Source organism: Falco rusticolus, chromosome 11, assembly GCF_015220075.1.
Source record: "Falco rusticolus isolate bFalRus1 chromosome 11, bFalRus1.pri, whole genome shotgun sequence".
NCBI lineage: Eukaryota > Metazoa > Chordata > Aves > Falconiformes > Falconidae > Falco > Falco rusticolus.
The window spans coordinates 31,110,251-31,125,820 of record NC_051197.1 but is presented as its reverse complement, the minus strand read 5'-3'; the positions used below and the strand labels follow the sequence as shown (position 1 = coordinate 31,125,820).

The window sequence follows — 15,570 nt, the reverse complement described above, 5'->3', positions numbered from 1 at the left end:
ATATGGAAACAACTTAAAAGTGTATTCCTTCTCCCAGAAGCCTGCAGTGGAACCTCCTGTCTACACGGACCCCACAAGCCCACAAAAGACTTTAAAAATCAGCTGACAAGGCAGAGTTATTCTTAACTACATCAGGTCAGACTAAAGGCCCATTTCATCCTGCACCCAACAGAAATAAAAAGTGGATACCTGGGAAAGGGTGTAGGAATACACACCAAGTAAAGAGTGAAGTCACCACGTAATGCTCTTTCCTATCCCAACCCAAGCACAGAGACAAATTTTTCCTCTTCAAGGTATAACTAAAATTGTACTGAACGCAACACAGCAAATCAACATGGAACAATCATCACGGCACAGGGTTCCTATCTGGCTCTCCTGCCCATTTCCCTGTTCCCCACCTGCCCTTGGTTGCTCCTCTCTACCTTGTGAGCTTTGGGAAGTCAACTTCCCTGACAAAAGGCATGACTCTGCTTCCCAGAACAACACCTGATCTCATCCGGAGTTTCCTTGTGCTAGCATAACACAATCAGTAACGTGGTGAGGGGAAATTTAAGAAAAGGAAATCAAAACGGGAAATGGTGTTAGCACTGGTGACAGGAAACGCCATAATAAAATCATTTTGACTTACAAGTAAAGTTAATCATGGAACTTCTTTAAAAGGTGTAGGTTTAAGTTTAAGCTTTTAGCATTTTATATATTTAGAATCTATTTAAAATGTTAAACCGATAAACACCCATGACGCAACTTTATGTTGCTTAGGAATCTGCAGATACTACACACATGAAGTTGCCCACTCAAAACCAACACTAAAGCAATTGGTCTTTGATACGAAGCCCTACCGAAGCAGGCACAGTGCCTTACCTCCATTACATCTGCTGGCCTACAAGACAGCTCCTGTTCTTTGGTGTCCTGCCAGTACTTCTCCTGTCAAATACACCATGTGCCAACACAAGTGGCAACACGAAACTCTGCAGAAATTCATGCTGGTTTGGGTTTTGTAGGTCTGCTGCATGACACAAGACAGTAAGGGTGCTGACATAGAACAGAAATACAAACAAGCCTCAACCCCACCACGCAGGTACATTAACCAGTAAAAGCTACTGAAATCATGAGAGTGATGTACTCCCACAGCCAGTATTTGCAGGGTCAGCCACTGCCCCCTCGTTCCTAACACTATGTCAGTGCCATGATAAGCCTACGATTTCTTCCATCAAGCCCCATCCCAGGTTCAACAAGTGAAGGGTCATCCATAAAATTTCATCCTTAGCCTTAGTTCTCCCCCAGAGACATATTCCTGATTAACTATAGTTAAGGTACCATGGTAAAATAGATTTTAATCCAATACAATTTCTTTCTTTCTTGTTTTGCCTTTTGCACACTTGTCTATTTACCTGTCTTGCAATTTCAAATACAAACCAGCACCGCTGAGAAGCAGCGAACTAACACAAGTGGTGACTATTTTGACATAACACCAGTTATCTAAGCAGTATGTGCTAGAAAGAAGGGTTTAGGGAACAAACAATGGATGCAGCCAGGTATCAGAAGAAATACTGTTCTTAAGTGGAATATTAACATTTCCACCTGGAAAAGATGACAGGAAGAATCAGTGAAGCGCACTAAGCAAAATCACTGCACTTCACAACTGGAATACTTAGAAGCTTTTTGACTTATCTTTAATACTTCGGAGTTGCAGAAAACCACTAAATGGAGACCAAATCCTTTCTTTCCTCTTCCCCCTTGCCCACTGCTAACAACACCACTCAGCATGATTCAGCTGGTGAATCCAGCCCAACTATATCTCACACATTAAAAGAGAAGGGTGCACAAAGAGCAGGCACTGCTTGGTGCCTCCCGCAAGAACCTGGGGTGTCACTGGCAATGAGGGGTGACCAGCCCAAGACCCAGCTTTAGGATGTGGCACTACCACCCCTGGTTACAGCCCACTGCCAGAGAGCAGGCTCTGTCCTCATTTTGACAGGCTCATTTCTTGTATTGCTACCTCTAAAAGGAAAAGCCCAGCACCCTGCATCACAGCCTACAGAAAATGGCTCTGAGCCTCTGACTCAGAAAGCTTTTATTCATAATACACACCATATGAAGAACAGGAGAAGGAAGGATTTGATCATTTCTACCGCCTTTACCATGCACCTTGAGGTAGTAAAGCAAAGTACGTGTGTGCCCTTGCACAATTTCCTTTTCAACAGCAAGTGCCTTTTGGTTTCATTAGTTCATGTCTCCTTTCCTCCTGCTCACGTTTCCAGCCTCGTGCCATCAGCTGTTTAGCTCTTCATGTTTCATCTCCAGCCCTCTACCTCACCACCTCCAACGTTTAGGAACAGACACACTACTCCTGCTCTCCATACCATTTCTCTGCTTATTGATACCAGCTCTTGATAGCAATGACCCAGAAACAACATGTCAAGGCTCTTCTCCTACCTCTTCTCTCCAAAATGAAGAGCTAGCCTACCTCACCTGCACAGCAATGCTGAGAGCCCCTGCAGTACATCCTTTGCTGGGCATCGTGGTGGGCAACCGTTACTCTGAACTTCTTTTTCAATATTAATTTTTAGTCCACACAAACCCAAGCTTCAGGCTGTACAAGGTAGGTAGGAACTGTAGGAAGGGATGGGGGAGGGGAGGGGGGGAGTTGAAGTTGGGGGACAACTGAAAGTCAGATGTGCAGGGGAGCTGTACATCTTCTAAAGAGGGCAATCAGAAAGACAGAAAGACATGTTTTCAGCTTACTTTGTCCTTTCACACATCTGTGTTTATGGCTTTAATGGTAATGTAAAGCCACAAGAATCCTTCCTCTATGGCATTTAACAGTGTTAAAAAAACACTGTGCCTCTAAACATTCAGAAGCTAAATCCTAGCCTCACTAAGCTCAAGAGTAAAATTCTCCATGACTTCAGCAGTACACAGTTTTGGCCCCAGGGTACTGAATGCAAGCACACACAGGGGCTAAACATAATCTGCACTGATATTTACATAATTTCCCTATATGTAAACAAATTAACATAGCCACAATATTTGATTGTACTTCCATCTTCCATGACCAATGAGTCAGAATTGCTTGTTTATAGTTATTAGCAATATAAACCTGCAATCAATCAGCACTCTCTTCACCCTGAAGAAGCAGGGGGAGAACAGCTACAAAAGCCATCAGGAAATAGCAAGGGACACCCCAGTCCCAAGACTGAACTCAGAACATTAGTATTTGCCATAGACAGCAACAGGAAATACTCTTCTTCGTAACTATGAATGTAAAAATAGTATTTGAAAAGCAAACCTGTTACGAGAATAGAATTAAGCTACTGAGGTTCAAGTTGATCAAAGGATTTAGAAAAATAATCCAGATTTCACTCTATTTAAATAATTGAAAAGATAAATTCGAAGCCAAGAGAAGGGACCTGTTTTTATTCTTCTGATAACAAGGCACAGAACAAGATCAGAGTCGTACCATGCTGCGTGCCACAAAAACACCGTCGCAACTGCAAGGAGTCTGAATGGGCAACTCCAGCCACAGCAGCTCCACAGCCTCTTGGGAAACAGAGCTGTGGTCTCCCAGCTCTCACCCAGCTGCATTATTCACTCTGCCATGCCATTTTTCTCCTATTCCATTAACACCTGGAAGCATGTATGTTTTTTCCTCCTCAATGCATGCTTTGTACCTGGTTTTCTGGTGCACACTTGTTCTCCTTTATACTTCTTCCCAATATTCCCTAAAACTTCCCTTTTGGGCACTCATTTCATCTAAGCCTTCCTGGTATAGACCTGTAACAAAGCAGCAAACAGGATAAAAACCAGGGGAACTGCTAAAGACAACTGCACACAGCACCAAGGGCGTACTCCTAAATTTCCAGGTAAGAACAACACACACAGCACCACAGACTGCTGTAACTTCCATCAGTTTTAAACTTTGTCCTAGAGCACCTCCAGTGACTAATCGAATGCATAAACCTACCAGACGCGCTAGCTAATGACCAGGTAGGAACGATGAACTAGAGACTGGTAAACTAGTTTGCAATCCCCACCATCAAGAGGCATACGTTACCTTAAGGGTGAAAGTCACTCCCATCTTCTGTTTTCCATCTCCTCTTTGACATTCAAATAGAGACACAAAACCAGTCCTGCAGTCTGACGATACAGAAAGGTCCCTGCATCTCCTCCAACACTGGTTTTGTTTCCCTGAACACTGAGATCAGATCAGCATTGCCACAGACAGCACCTCAGCTCAATTCAGCTCACGCTTGGAAAAGACTTCACGGATATCAAGGCTAACTCGGGGAATTCGACTTTATTGGCACAGAAGCAGCAGACTGGGAAGCTCACATGCTATTTTCTTTTTTTTCGCGTTCAACCATGCTCAGTATTTTCAAAGCAATAAAACCTTTTCAACACAAAATACAATCCAGGCGTGTTCATGAGATGTCACAGGAGCTGGCAGCAGGTAAAGAGAAAGAATGCAAAATCGTAGGCAGGAAAGAGAGGAATGGGAAATTGAACACCTGAAAAGGCACACAGGTCACCAATTTACTCACTGTGAGAATCTGTCAGTAAACAGGACCGTCCGATTCACCAGGTAGCAACCATCAAAGCAAAACCAAGAAATCTTCAGGGCCACCTCCATTGTTACCTGTGGCTTTTATTCCTGCCAATACTCAGTCACAGCCAAGATCAAAAGTGGAGCTGATCTCACACGCTCAGAAAATCCAGAGCAGATTTTTTTGGGATAGTTTCCTTGGCATAGGTAATTCACCTGGGATCTTCCATCCCACCTCTGCCTCTCACAAGGACTGCATTAACATCTACCTCCTGCTTGCAAGAGACCACATCTCAGGAACTGGCTGACACTGACTATGGCCAACAACAGCCTGTTACATGCATTTTCAAAGCATACACCAAAGCAAAAACACCCCAGAAAAGAGCTGTTTCTTCTGCATTTGACTTAAGGCAAAAAAAATACAGGAAAACAGTTATCCTGGTATTTACCCTCCACTAAAAAGATAAGGGCTGTGATGGCAAGAAACAGCAAGTGGGTTCTTCATGTGCTTTCCCATGATAGCAGTACCTCTTGGGAAACCAGGGTGGAAGAGAAGGGAGGAGGTGTTGCCATTAGGATGCTATTTTCCACAATCCTTTGACATCAGTAGGATCATTCCTACATGTGAAATAAAGGGTTTTATTTCAAAATGAGGGTGGTGATTTTTTTGTACCTTGGGGTTTCTTTTAGAGGGCAGGCAGGAGGGGAAAGCCAGCAGTAACACAACTACTTGCCTTACTCTCATTAATTGTAACAGGTGCAAAGAAATTCCTCCTCATGCATTGCAAGCCAGCTTAAACCCCAGAAAAATAAGAGTCCTCAACCTGTTGCGCTTAACAAATGTTCTCAGTGAACTTCACCTTCTTCTCTGTAGTTTCCTCTGGTCTCATGCTGCTGCCCAACCTGTTCTGCCTACAAAGGAAGGCCAGGGCAGGGCCTGGAAGGGTTTGGACCAATTTTTCACCCAGCAGCAACAGCACTATGTGCTGATTCTGCCACATTTGCTATTGCTTCAACCTGACTGCCCTCAGAAGACCAAACCCTGCAGGCATTCCACAGCCAATCTTCCCTGACTTGACAGGAACACCATCCAAATCTTGACGCTGGCATGCACCGTGCTTCTATCTGCGAGAACAGGATCTCTGCTCTCAGCCTCACATGGGCCTCCTGGCCGGCAGTCAAAGTATGGGGGAGGAAAGGCTAAGTGTTTGTTTACACCCTCTGCAGCTGATGGGTGGGAAGGGAGCTGAGAGGGATGGAGCAGGCAAAGACAGGGTGCACATCCTTAACTACCACTTTCAGAGTGGCTGAATCGGCGCCGCGTGGACGGGTATTTACTGCTGACATAGGCCTGTAATAAATCACTACCTTTCTGGAGCAACAAGGAAGTTGCAGGGGTGACTGAGTCATCCTCCATCCTGACGCCATTCCAGGAGTGGAGCCACGTACATCCCCCGGCTTTGGGCTGTGCCCATGGCCCAAAAATAGCTTTTAAGCCAAATCCTGCAGTCATCATTCAAAGCTGAAACGCTTTATTTACACTCAGCAAGAATTCAGGTATGTTTTTGACACTGCTAAGAGCAACCAGTGCTTAAGTTATTTGCTTAACAAAGGAGTCTATTTAACTACAAGAGTTACACCAAGTATGCAATGTTTTCTGACCCACATAGAAGCTAATAATTCGCATTTTATGGAACCACTTTATGTAGACAACCCATCTTAATGGCCAACAACACACTGTACAAAAAGTAATAATTGAAAAGCAGTCGTCAGCACTGTTATTTGTGTTACAGGTAACTCACAAACCTCATTAAATTGTAGTATTAAATTTCTAACGACCTTCTGGCAAGCTGTTCAGTTCAAGAGGTTTTTTTTTTAAGGTGTGAGCCTGCAGACTGGCAAGCAACTGTGGAAGAAGTACGTGACAGCTACCCAGAGCCTGTGGGAGTGCCCAGGCAAAAGCCCCCATCACAAAGATGTCAGCCTGATCCCGCTTTGGCAGAAGAAGCGACTTTGACTTCATGAACCCTCCCTCGCCCCAGCCAGTCACTTGACCGGGCTTCTCTCACAAGTTTCTACCCTAATGCCAGATTAATCCTACTTTATCCAGTCCCCAGACATCGAAGAAGCTCCAGCTCTTTTCCCTCAAATCATTGGCTTTTAAACTATTTCTGTTGCAGCACCCAAGCATTTGCTGTGGATGAGAAAAGGCTCAGAGATCAGCACAGCGGTGTAACGGCAAACAAATATTATATCACAAAGTCTGGGATTTTCATAGTCTTTATGAAATTAGGCCCCCTGAATCCCATTGTGACTCAGTGAAGAGTCAAGTGCATAACTTTCCATTGTGCTTGGTGCTTGTAAAAATCCACCAAATAAACATACAACTAAACGTAGCTCCACAAGGCTGAACATTTGTCATTCTCCTAAATGCTGTTACTAAGCCTGAGGCCTCTTATTCCATTATTTATTTATTTATTTATTTTAGGAAATAGCCTCACTCTTGCCAAAACATCAAAGATGCAGAATGCTAGTTATAGGAAAATCCACCTCAGAGTCAGCTCCTGTCGTTGGGGGAAGAACAACAAACAAACCCTATATTCCAAGCTGACAATCATCATGATCTGCCCATTAGTGTTGCGTCGCCGGTCTGTCACGCTGATGGAGTCTGTCTACTTGTGTTGGGGATGACAGTCGCTCCTCGCTGCTGACGTCTTTGCTCAGGGCTGTGCCGCGGTCTCCGGTACACAATCTGCTCCAGAACGTGCAGACTGGCTGTGCCGTTTCAAAAGCTTTCCTAGCATATTTCTGCAGACTGAAACAGGAAAATTCTGGGCAGCCAGGCGCTGATTTATCTCTGTATGAATGCCTGCGGGTGTAATTCGTGCAGCTCTTCCAAACAAAACATTTTCACTGTGATAGGAAAGGCAAACTCCCCCAAACCCAATTTGTTTGGTGGTTAATTAGTATCCTCCACTGCAACATTTGAGACAAAAGAAAGAAGTGGTCCCTCTTCTCCCATGAGCATCAAGACTTTTTAACCTCAAAGATATACCTTATCTGACATGACAAAGGCAGAACAGATCCAGCTTACTATTTTTTTTCCTCCCCCAAACAGAGGGAAAACAACAGAAACTATCTCAGAAGCTTATTCATTGGTAAGTTCTGATTTTCATTTCAGTAGCACTGGTCAGACACTTAAAATTATAGGCTCCCACACCTGAAAACTAGGTAGTAATTTAAAAACATAAATCATAAGAAAAAACAACTCTGTCCGTAAGAACTTCTGAGTGGTAAAAATAACAAGAGGCAGTATTAGAAAACCCTGGCTGGCTTTTCTTTCGCCCGCTAATAAAACAAGTCCCTGAAGTACCCATACGAGTTTCTCCTCCGTGCATTTCCATGCTGGTTGAAGGGAAGAGCCGCCAGCTCTGCTCCCTTGAATTCAGTCTGGCTTATTCAGCAGCTTCAGTTCTGCTCTTTCAGATTCCTGCAAAAATAAAGGCTCAGAAGAGAAAGCTGAGCCTCTGGGCATCCACCAGACCACAGCTACCGTGCGTACGTAACAAGCACAACTGCACTGGAAGAAAAAGAACAGTACCCAATCCTTCAGCATCACATGGCTGACCAAGATCAGCAGCCCCAACCACATCTTTAAACATCCTACTTTCAGCCCGCTGCTGAAAGCAGCTTCCTAGTGACAGAGTGCTTTGTAATTCCATCTGCCAGAAAAGACCAAACTCCTGCACATTTTGTCAGTACATTTATTGCACATCAGCTGCACTCCCTAGAAGCTGCAGCTGAGATGAGCAGGCCTGTAGACAAAATTAAGCAGCGAGATCCAAACTAGGTATTGCCAGAACAGAGAAACATCTTAGTCACCCCTCAAAGCTGATGCTAAAATGGACCTACAGACCCTTATCAGCCCTTAAGACAGCAGCATTTGATTTGTTTCACCAGCTGATTCTTCCCTCAGACTGTTCTCTGGTGGAGATGTGCAAATATTCAATATTCAGAACTTCACTGAATAGCAATTCAAAAGGAATTCTCCAAACAGAAAGGTGAACTTCAGCAAGCACGTTTCCCTAGGAATGGCACACCGACATCAGCACAAGTCAACACCAAAACCTGCAAAATTCACAGAAAATGCTGCTGCCACTGTAACACAGGGGAAGACAGCTATTCATTCGCTCCTCTGTGCCTTCCTGCTAAAACAATCTCCCTGCCCGATATCCTAAATTGCACAGGCTCCACAAATCTATAGTTAGCCATGACTCTAAAACACAGAAGTCTGTCTGCCAAACACACATAATCACATTGAAGTTGTTTTGCCTTTATTAATAAAATCTTGGGATGGGATGAGATAAAAATCCTAAGGAAAAAAGTTTAAAAGGTAAGTCCCTCCCCCTCACCGAATGAAGAGCTGTCCTTGTGTGGATAAACTCCTCTGTTGGGCAACTTGGATAAACTTTTCCTTGTTCATTATAAAAGCACAAGCTCACCAAGGTCCTTTTATGTCCTGATGTATGAAATTATTCCAGCTATATATCGTTTCACTGAGTCCAAGGGGTGAGGCTATGGTATTTATAGATACGTTCAGGGCTAGAATTTTGGTTAGCAACAACATAGTTACGGTCTCAATGCCTAACACACTTTTGGGAAAATGCCCACCTGTATATATATATCCTGGAAAATTTTTCCTATTAAATACGTATTTCAAGTGAACTTGCTTTTTGTCTTTTTCCAAACATATGCAATAAAGCCTACTAAGAAAAACAAACTGGGACCATTTCCATAGTAAGAGGGAAGACCCTGATGCTTTCAGACACATTCACTGGTTTGGGATTTTTTTTACTAGCCACAGCACTTCGCCCTCAAAAAGAGGCCTCAGTTTCACTAAGCGCATGCCACACATTAAGAGGTGAATCTCTGCAAACAACTCAAAACACAGGCAGGTAAGACAGTGCTCCACAAAAGAGAATGCATGTTCTTCCCCCCATTTGGATAACAGATGAAGAGCTCATCATGGTTTAAAAATCTATTTCTCCCGATCTCTAATCCAGAGCCCTGCCTAAAGGCTGTTCAGGACTGGACCAATACTCCAGTTAAATCACTTGGCACTGGCATCTCTTCACTCCATAACTACCTTCCTTTGAACCAAGGGATGGCAGACATGCTAGCAAAGGATGCTCTTGGATTAACACACTGTTGCAGAGATCTTATCCATATGCATGTACTGTTGTTGTGTATAGCATCATTATGTAAGTGCCTCTATTTTTAAAACAAACTGAAAACGTTTGTCTGGTCACTCTCTACTATTATCCCACCCATAAACCAGTAAGCTGAAATTCCACCCACTTTAATCATAAGTTTACAGGCTTACGGGTGGAATAACAGTAGAAATGACAAAACAAAGGTTTTCTGCTTGCTTTACAACCATGAAAATTTTACCCATTTTTTATCAATAGGATTTCAGAAGCTGCCATAATAATAAATCAACAACCTTTGGATGCCTTCTTTTAATACACCAAACAACTACCATTACCACTAGTACCAAAGTCTAGGACAACAAACTGTAACCCAGACTCCTGGTCCACTGGTACAAAAGCAAATACTGCAAGTCAATCACAGTCAAAAGATCCTGCTTCTCTGCCACACAGAGGAAAAAGTGGAACTTAAACCATGACTTTTTAACACTCATCTGTTCCTGAAGTGGTCCAGGACGGCATGTTGAAAGCTAACCTAAAGAACAAATCAAGGACCTAGTAATTGTTTTTACTGCATGATGCTGCACTTACTGGAATCTGTACCTCTTAACTTCAAGCTCTTCAATACGGTTTTAAAATTCTGTTCCCCACATCTTCCACATCCTCTAAAATGTTGCATGAGACACCTTGCAAAGATTTACTTTGGGAAGAACTTCAGACAACACTGCTGAAGTGGATCCTTGGCATACAGCAACTCTTTTGATGCCAGAGTTGCTCTGAATCAAGACTTACTGTGAACCATGTACAAGATGTACAGCTGCAGAATCACATCACTTCTTGTATTTCAACATTTTTTTTGCATGCATTCACCTAAACACAACAGCCGTAATGGTACGTATCTATAAAAGGTGATTGTAAATGGGGCTGGGAGCATACCTTACTGCAAATTTACAGCAATTACCCTTCTATACATTCTAAGACCTGTTAACATCCCCATATATAGTACTTTTCTGTGTGAAAAATCTGAAAAGGAAGATATTCTTCCAAAACTGAGATAAAATCACAGGGCAGGCACTTCAAATGGCAAGTTGTAAAACAAGTAAAATAAAATTGTTTGCAGAGTGCACAATTATACCAGACGTTCACCGACACAGGATGGTGTGAACAGTAATGCCATGAAGTTTTTCAAAACAAATAAGACGTTTTTCAAAACAAATAAGACATTTTTCAGAGAAGGCAATCCATCAGCAACTATTAAACACAACAGCCTCAATGGAACTGCCAGCCCAAAGATTTCCTAGAGTAATGATGGCTGGAAGGGTTTTACCAGGAAGAGAATGCTGTAGTTACAGTTTTCCTATCCACATGTAAGTGGCCTTATCAGAAAAGATACTGAGCTAGACAGGTCTCTAGTCTGACCAAGAATAACTGCTCTTATTCAGTTCATAAAATTGAAGACGACAAGATACCAACCGGTTAACAAATCAGAGCTGAAGGAGACTAGTACCAGTAAAAGAAATAGTCTTAAAATTACTGATTGCATATCAGATTCCACACCACCTCCTCTCTGAACGTCCTACAATAATACAGCCTTAACAGTATTACCAATTCCCCGAAGTTCCTCTTTAGATTCCAGTATACCCAAAATGTGCTTGTGTACATTTAGGCACAAATATGTTATACAGCACAAAGATCAGCCAGTAGCATAGTGATATATATTTACAAGTGCCTGTGAAATCCCTTTGCAATTAGATGCCTGCTTATATAGAATTAAACACAGTCCGCAAGGAAATAAGTAATAGTAGTAATAAAAAAAGCCACCTACTGGAGTATTTTTGAATGTGTATCCAAAACATAGTCCTGTTCCATCATGTTCTGCTGAAGGACAGAAAAGCAGCATCCAGGAGGGTACCTTATCTTTCCCTGAACAAGAGGAAGGCTGGAAGGGTTCAGGTTCCACACCAACACGAAGGCCTCTGGAAAACCGACTGCCAGGAGTCAGTTATTCCTCCTTTCCCTGCACACTTGACACCACTGCATACCGTAGTTAACGGTGGGCATGTTTCATGCTACAGTATTTTTAGAGCGAGGTCCACTTCTCCAGCACCAGAGCCCATGCGAGATCCCTGCGCCGCAGCTGCGAACTGGGTCCCAGCGAGGCACTGCGCGCACAAACACAGAGAGGCCCCTGTTGTAGCGCCATTGAACACCTACCAGGATCCTCCCTGCACTCCAGCTCCTTCCCACGCACCCCAGGCCTCCACCTCCCCCCTTCTGTATCGGCTCTCATCTCTCTCGGTGGGATCTCACCTCGGATACACCAGTAATGCCCACACCACCTACTCCTGCGCCGACCTTTGCTGGGCAGCATGCACGTCACCACCTCCTTTCTCAGCAGATTCAGGGCGACAAGCCTTAAAAATCTCTACCTGTGGCAATGCTGCTTCCACGACAACAAGAAGAAATAGCCAAATAATAATGGACCAGTTGAGGGGCTGCCAGCTTCAGCAAATGTGTCTGGAATTGTATTTTTTTATTATTTTAAAAAGCTTCCAGTTGAGCCTTGGTCATCTTTCTAGACCCAACACCTGCACTGTAATCAGCACAGCGCCTGCACAGCACCCCAGACATGATCAGGCTGCACACAAAGATGTTTGCAGAGGCCTTTACCTGCCAACTAAATGAAGCTGAAAGTTTGCCCATGCATGTGGGCAGCACCTAATGCACCACAGAAGCTCCTGGAGTACAGACAATCAATATTAAATCCATTATAATCCCAAGAAGTTTACCAAACACTTATTTACTATGTTACTGTGTCCACTCATTGTGGTTTTGTCCAGTATTTGCAGTACACTAACTGCAGCACACCTCTCCCATGTAAACACTCGCCCTAATCCACGACGTTATATATATATCATTTGTTTACCCAAAGTTGAATGATCGTTGTTAATCTGATTGCATAACAAACTACAGCAGCCTTAAATAACCAAACTGCTCTTTCCAGCATGGATTAGTCGAAATCACTCACTTCAGCACCCCACCTCTTAAAAAAGTGAAAGAGATCATGGAGAAAGAAGAAAATAAAAGCACCCAGCCACTGCTTTCACAGCCAACTACTGTGGAAGACACACTGCAGTGTGCAGATGCAATGTAGTAACTTCACACCTGGTGCAGGCTGTGAGCGCAAGATAAAGCGAAACGTTTTCAACTGCTGAACAATATTGCGCAATTAAAGTACATTCTGCTAGATCTTATTCACAGCTCCAGCGCAAGCTATTAAGCAAAATATACAGCATGGATTTTCAAAACAAGTAATTGCACGTATATAAACAAAGGCCATCATTTACATGGCAGATCCCATAAAAGCTTATCTACCACATGATGTCACACCCATAAATTACAACTTAAAGTACCAGTGCCAAAGAGCTCCTGCCCTCTCAGCCCAAAATGAACATTATTAGTATCAAACACTGCTCATCCATGACTGCACCTCTTGGAGACAGAACCCCATGAAGTACCCCCTGAGACAGAGTAGTATTTAAAGATTCTTCAGACAATGAGAAGATTTATAATTATTACTGTACTGTATTACATCACAAAGTCTTAAACAAATCAAGCTGCCTCATCATACAATGCTCAAGATAACATAAGGTTTAAACAACATCAAGCAGTATCGGCGCATTTCACTTGTACCAAAGGGCAAACACCTCCAGCCCCCATACACAGGAGATCTTCAGAAACACGTAGCCTTACAGCTATTATCAAACAGCAAGTTAGAAAAGCAAAACCAAAACACACGTATTTCTTTGAACAGACTCAGGACCATAGTTTTTCCATTGAAATCCAACCAACCAGGGCATGGGGAATGTGAAGGGCAGGCAAATGGGAAACGAATTAAGGCAAGGAATATGTTTTGGCATCTCTCGGTTTTAGTTCACCAGTCCATGATCTGCCCAAGAGAAATCAAGAGGCAGAGCCGGGGGCTAATATGAAACTGCCTATTGATCGCAGCTGGCTTTCTACAGCACACAACAAAATTCATCCCCTTGACTGATACCCACGGTGGCAGCCTCATCATGGAAGTTACAGACAAGACAGGCATATCAGCAAATGACCCTCCAACCAACACACACTGGAATACCTTTGTGGGGGAAAGCAAGCTAAGCATCTCTGCTCCAGGCACAAATATCTGCTCCTCAGAGTCCGTAGTCACCTGCAAATCCATAACAATTATCCCAGTGCCCCTATGATCTGCCTGCACCGGGGGACTACCTACACAGCAGGCCCCGCCCCAGGGAAGAAAGAGGCTCCACCGACCCTGTCCACGCCAGATGGGTCTGTGCCGTCTCCATCACGCTCAGCCTGCACCGAATTCACCATTTCTGCGCGTTATTACGAATCTGACATCACATCAGTGCAAGCACAGTCTGACATCTACAGTTAACTCGGTGATGGTGTAAGTGCCGCCCGGCTTACAGGCATTTGGTGTTGCAATTCGCTTGCTGCTGAACCCTTGAAAGAGAAGATATATATACACACACACAGAAAACCTGCTACAGAAAGCCTCGCAGTGACTTGTTTCTTCTCCATAAGGCCGGCGGAGCCGCAGCAAGCCATGTCCCTCCTCCGAGCGGGGGAACTGCAGCAGGAGACCCCCCTGCCTCACTCCGCTCCTGCGCCGCGGCAGCGCAGCACCCCCCGGAGCCAACAGCTGCCGCTCAGCCCCCGGCCCGCCTGCCCGGATGGGGAACCCTGCCCACCCTGCGGCCGCTGCGCCGCCGTGAGCCCCCGCCGTTCCCCCGCAGCCCCCGGGGCTGGCAGCACTTGGCGAACTGCGGAGGCAGGCGCCCGCTCCCCGTACAAAGCCCCGCGGGGTCATGAATAAAACATGGCTCGGAGGAGGAAGGGGGGGGGGGGAAGAGGGGGGGCGGGATACGGAGGAGAAATAAGGGAATAAAACGGCTGCGCGGCGGCCGGGGGACGCGGCGGCGGGCACGGCCCCGCGGGGGCCTCCCCGGACCCCGACGCCGGCCCGGAGCTGGGGCGCCGCCCGGCCCGCCCGCCACCGGCCCGGGCCTCCGCGAGGGAAGCGGCGCCCCTCGCCCCCCGCCCGCGGCTGCTCCCCCCCCCCGCCGGCCCCCGGGGGACGCTCACCTCAGGAGCCGCCGCTCGCAGCGGCTCTCCCGCCGCGGAGAGCCTCCGGCAGGCGCCGGGCGCGGCTCGGGGCCCGGGCTGGAAAGGACGGGGAAGCGCGGAGGACCGGGCGGCTCCAAGTAAGCGTGCGAGCGCGGCAGCGGCGACGGCAGCCGGGCGCGGAGCGGCCTCTCCGGGGAGCCGGGGCGGGCCGAGGCGGGGAATGGGCGTTGCGGAGCTGGGGGCGCGCCCGGCCGTCACGGCGGGGAGGCGGGGGGAGGCCGCGGAGGAGGAGCCGCCACGCACCGCCCGCCCCTCCCGCCGCCGGGGCCGGGTCCCGGTCCGCCCGCCGGGCTGTGAGGGCGCGGGGGGCGCTCCCCGCCTCGCTCCTCCCGGGTGAGGGTCCGAGCGGCGCCCGCCGGCCGGCCTGGGCGGGGGCCGGGGCCTGCGCGGCAGCAGCGTCCCCTGCCCGCCGCGGGCCCCGCCCCGGCCCTTCCCGCCGGGCCGCGAGGGGCGGCGTTACCTCAGGCGGCGGCGGGTGCCGGGCCGCCCTTCCCGCCCGTCGCCTCCCGCCCGCCTGCCCTCGCTCCTCGGCCCCGGCGGCCACACAGGCCCCGTGTGGCGGGCAGGTGTCCGGGGGACTTAAGACGTTTAAACGTAACAGCATGTCCTTAATTAAAGTGAAGG

The 15,570-nt window shown here is 46.4% G+C and overlaps 1 protein-coding gene across 2 annotated transcripts in view; it reads right to left on the bottom strand.

The window, feature by feature from the left end:
* C11H1orf21 (chromosome 11 C1orf21 homolog) overlaps positions 1-15,131 on the bottom strand; it is a 124,954-nt gene extending 109,823 nt beyond the window's left edge. The window contains exon 1 of one of the 2 annotated variants that reach the window (XM_037404513.1): positions 14,905-15,131. The gene's annotated coding sequence lies outside the window, so the exon portion shown is untranslated. Of the gene's footprint in view, positions 1-13,891; positions 13,979-14,904 lie in introns of those variants that run through there. The other variant, XM_037404514.1, reaches the window with a different exon arrangement.
* Between the last annotated feature and the right edge of the window lie 439 nt (positions 15,132-15,570).